The sequence below is a fragment of the Heliangelus exortis genome, chromosome 16 (genome assembly GCF_036169615.1).
Source record: "Heliangelus exortis chromosome 16, bHelExo1.hap1, whole genome shotgun sequence".
NCBI classification, from domain to species: Eukaryota; Metazoa; Chordata; class Aves; order Apodiformes; family Trochilidae; genus Heliangelus; species Heliangelus exortis.
In genome coordinates, this window is record NC_092437.1 from 6,590,297 (window position 1) to 6,594,964 (window position 4,668).

The 4,668-nt window shown below is 46.6% G+C and overlaps 1 long non-coding RNA gene across 9 annotated transcripts in view; it reads left to right on the forward strand.

Annotated features, from left to right (window-relative positions):
- Positions 1 to 711, forward strand: part of LOC139803685 (uncharacterized) — a 33,929-nt gene extending 33,218 nt beyond the window's left edge. For all 9 annotated transcript variants that reach the window (XR_011729118.1, XR_011729119.1, XR_011729115.1 and 6 more), the window contains one exon: positions 64 to 711. This is a non-coding gene — a long non-coding RNA (uncharacterized lncRNA). The remainder of the gene's footprint in view (positions 1 to 63) is intronic.
- Positions 712 to 4,668: the final 3,957 nt, after the last annotated feature.

Consider the following 4,668-nt stretch of genomic DNA (forward strand, 5'->3'; position numbering starts at 1 on the left):
ATTATTATTTATTTTATTTTACTTTCTATTTTCTCTTTTTTTTTTTTTTTTTCTTTTTTCCAGCCTGCTCTACCGTGAGCACAGCCCAGGATATGATTTTGACCCAGACAAGCTCATGCTCATCCTGGCAAAACTGAGGCCCACATCCACCTACACCTCTGATGGCTGCATCTTACTGGGATGGAGATGGCATTGCCAGCCCTGAATAAATTGGCACCACGGTCCCAGATGTAAAATGGCTGGAAAAGGAAAGAGCTGCAGCACTCTGTGGGCAGGTAAGAGCTGCATCCCATGTGGTCCATCAATGTCCCAGCCTAAAATGCCTGAGAACCCATAAACTGCTCCTGCCCCCATTAAATTGGTTATATTATATTGCTGCTATGTTATGCTCCTCGTTTTTAAACTAACTTCTAGTCTAAACTTCATCTGGCATCTTCAGCAGTCAGGATTTATGAAATAAAAGTTAAAATAGTTGAATTAAGGCAGGTGTATGTGGTCTTTCACACACAAACATGTGAACACACATTGATATTGCTAGAAAAATAGGTGTGTTCATACATGAGTGTTTCTAATCAGAGTTGTGTATTATATAAACATAAGAATATAGTATAAATATTTTTATACATATAAAATTCATTGGAAACAGGAAACCAAATTAGTTTACCTTACTAAAATGGCATGAAATAAAGCTTAACATGCGCTGTTGAAAAAGGTTAGGATGTGGTTTTTGGAAGGTTTTGCTTTCCCTGAGGACTCATTATACCATGTTTATGTCTAAAACCTCTTAATTTTGAAGCCAGCTCACAGAAAGTTAATGGTGCCATGTATTTATTTTATTTCAGTTTCATTTTGCAAAGCTCAAGCTTTGCTTACCATGCCAGCATATGAGCAGCTCACGTAAGCACAAGCAGCTGAGGGTGCAGGGGCAGCAAAGGGCTCTGGGTGTCTGTGTGCACACACTGACCTCATGGTGCTGATCTGCAGGTAGAGATTAACCAGGGACCACTCAACCCTACTTAGTCTGATTTGAAAAGATCTTTTGAGTGTTACACATGTAATAAGATGCTCAGTTCTATTTTCAAACCAAGTTGTGTTCCTGGCTGAGTTACAGAGGGCCATGCTCTCCACCTTTACGTGGGTAAATGCTTTTAAAAACCAACTCCTGGGAGCTGTAAGTGATCATCTGTTCAATGGGAATTAACAACCAGGCAGCCCAAAGTGGGAGTTGCCCTCTGTCATGTTTGTCCTTTAGATTATTTTACCCTTAGCCTCTTCATCTCATTTCTGCTTAAGGATGGGTATGGTGGATGCAGAACATAGTAAGAGGCCAAGAATACTCATGGTGCCCAGGAGCAGGTTTTTTAATAGCATGTGTCTCTCCTCTCTGCTGTATGGCACGTAACTTGGTGGACTGGATGTGTGGCACTGGACAGGGTGGAACCTCCCCCACTGCAGCCATAACACAGGAAATAACCTGGATAACAGGACACCCTGACACCCCTGGGAAATGTGCAGCTCCTGGCATGAGCATGCAGCAAGCCTGGGGGCTGCTGCAGAGTCTGTGGCTCAACAGGAGCCATGGGGAGAAGGAAAAAATACTCACTTAGTGTATATACATGTGTATTTTTATATATAAACTATATATGTGTTTAAACATACCTGTATATCATTATATATTGAAATTATAGGTAAGTTTTAAAATATATATATACATACACAGACTCAAATAAATAAATACACTCATGCACATATAGGTAGGGATCTCTAGAGGCAAGTGTGTAAGTCCTGAGCTTGTGGGCAGCAGTGTCTTGAGTCCCTTTGAGGGCAAACCCCCTGTGCCACAAGGGCACTACCCTGACCTCGGGTCAGCCTGGCTCAGCAGAGATTTGTTGTGCCTTTATTGCCATTTCACCCTTAAAGCATTGCAGCACTTTCAGAACAACAGTCTCTTGACTTCTCCATCTCTGACCTTCCCAACCTCTCTATCACCACTATCAAGGCTCCCAAGCACGGACACACAGCTAATAAATCTGAGCCTTTAATTGCCTTCCCACAGAGTCTGGCCTTATCTGAGCCATCGCTCCTCTCAGCACACTGCTGTGTTTCCAGGTCTGGGCTGCTGGTGTCAGTTCTTTGGCTTTGGTTTTTAGGCACATGTTCCCCTAGTAACATGGTCTGGGTAATGTGATGCCTCAAGCTGTATCTGACACACGAGGGGGATTTAGATACCCTCAGCTTTATCTTATGCAAAGTCCCCCTTTTTGGATTATCTATGTAGCTTAAAAATGCAAAAATTAGTGGAGGGAAAAAACAAACAAGACAACAAAAACTGCAATTAAATCCCATTGCTAAAGACATCAGTAAGAGGGTGGGGTTAGAGGGCTGCTGGCCCAGGGTGCCACTGGGGCAAGGGGAGCCTGATCACTGCTCACAGCTGGTTGCTGGGCAGCTCAGGAGAAGACACAATGTCTCTGGTACCCAAGGGAGATTTATTTCTTTTCATACCCACCCACCCCCAGAAGTTCAGGAAGTTTCCTGCAGCTCTCTGGGAGAGCAGGGCTGGTGCAGGCACTGCCGTATCAGCAGCCGTGGGTCTATCGGGCCGAGCAGAAGCTTTTCCAGGAACTATCTAGTGAAACACATGACCGTGCCCCTGATACGTGACAGGCATTCACTGGGCTCCCAGCGAGTCAGTTGACTTTGTTATTCAAACTATTTTAGTGATGGGTTTTAATCCCAGGCTTAGGTTTTTCTTTCTTTTTTTTTTTTTTTTTTTTTTTTTTTCTCCTTTCTTTTTTTCTCCCTCTGAACAAGGGAATCTCTACAGTGGCAGGATTCAGTGAGGCACAAAGGAGGGAAAAAAAAAAACAAGTTTCAGCCAGAAGAGAGAGGAAAAAAAGGATGCTGTTAGCATTCCCTATAGGTGAAGGGGTAAAGCCATTTTGCTGTGAATTTTAGTTTAAAGGGTAAGTGCCAATAGCAGCCCAGTCACTATGCAGCTAAAACCTGTGCTCAGCCTCTGTGCTCACCTCTCAGCCATCAAGTTTTGGAGCTGGAGCCCACTGGCTGTGGGAGCTGCACTGGGGAGGGGGCTGGCAGTGCCCCAGTGCCCCCCATGCCCTCAGCCTCAGTGGGTACCCACGGGCTCCCCAAGTGTCTTGTCCAGAGAGTGTGGCAGTGAGGGAGAGCACGGCAGAGATGGGGCCTGGGTGCCCCCTGTCCCTTATCTCAAGGGGGTTTGGGTAGCTGCTGGCTATGTCTTCATGGCAGGGGACACCCCAGGGTACAGTAGTGCCTGGAAAGGGCAGAAATCTCAGCTGAGCCACCCCCTCCCCATGATGCCCTGGCACTGGTGGTGGTGGTGAAGCTCCCCTGTCACAGCAGAAGAGCTGCACATGCTCCAGCACACTCAACCTAAAGTTCACCCCAGCAGCCACAGTGTGATGGTTTCCAATGAAAAAAAAATAAAAATTTGAATTTGTCATGCAAATGACAGGGCATGTGAGCACAGCTGCTGGGGGGTGGCTTTTAGCAGGTCAGCCACCAGCACAGCGCTGGGGGCATGCCCAGGGCAAGGTCAGGACTCAGTGGCCACTCCCACCCCCAGAACTTGTGCCACACAGATGATGCTACTGGAGCTGCCCTGCCAAAGCCATCCAGCCTTGCTGCTCCTCCCTGCATCCCTGTAGCTGCACATTTCCCCACCAAAGCTCTGACCCCTGCACCACAACTCCCCAGCTCACACCCATCCTGGGCTCCCATCTGCCCAGAGCAGAGCAGAGCTGCTCGGGTGAGCTCACTTTGTGGTGGGACAACATAAGGTACATGATACAGATGAAAAAAGGATGCTCCATCAAGGAATATAGAAAAACAATAAAAATAAATTTAAATTTGCTTTTAAGCAATTGCAAGGCGATTTTTTTTTTTCTCTTGTCCTGTGCTACCACCACCTCTCATCCACACCCCACTGCTCTCACACTGTGTTTAACTCTTGTCCCTCTAATACAGTGACCCATTGGGCTCTTCCTATTTTCCCAGACAAGGAACTACTTGGGTTCCTCTTCAGAACCCAGTGTCCCTTGCCAGCTGCCATCACGACCTCACTTCCACCTGGGAAGCTGGAGAGTGGATTGCACTATGACCCAACCCAATTTCACAGGTGGCTTTTTGCAAACAGGAAGGCAGCAGGTTGAGCTCTTGTTTTCATGTGGTTTTTCAAAATGAGTCCAGAGCAGAACTGAGCAGGATCCAGGCATGGCATTAAGCAGCAGTGGGCTGGGAGCAGGTGGCATAATGCTGAGAACCCTTGCACCCTCCCTTCCTGGCAGCCTCAGTCACCTTTCAGGAAATTAAGAAGCAGCTAAATGGAAAAATCATCACTCGTTTCACTTTAAAATGCACCAGACATTGTTTCTTTCTTTTAAATGACAAATTAAATCTTTGGAGGCCCTGATCTTCCTATGGCCCTGGGAGACACAGGTCCTTGGTGAAAAAAAACCCCAATGTTCAGCAGTGCTGGAGCCAGGCAGGAATACTGCCTGAGGATGGGCACAGCCACACGGCTCCCACCTCCGAAATCCTGCCCTCCCTCCTCCTCCTCCTCAGGAAGACTCAGAGAGAAAGAAGAATTGCTGAATAATCTCCAGCCCTGACAGTACTTCAAAGGCA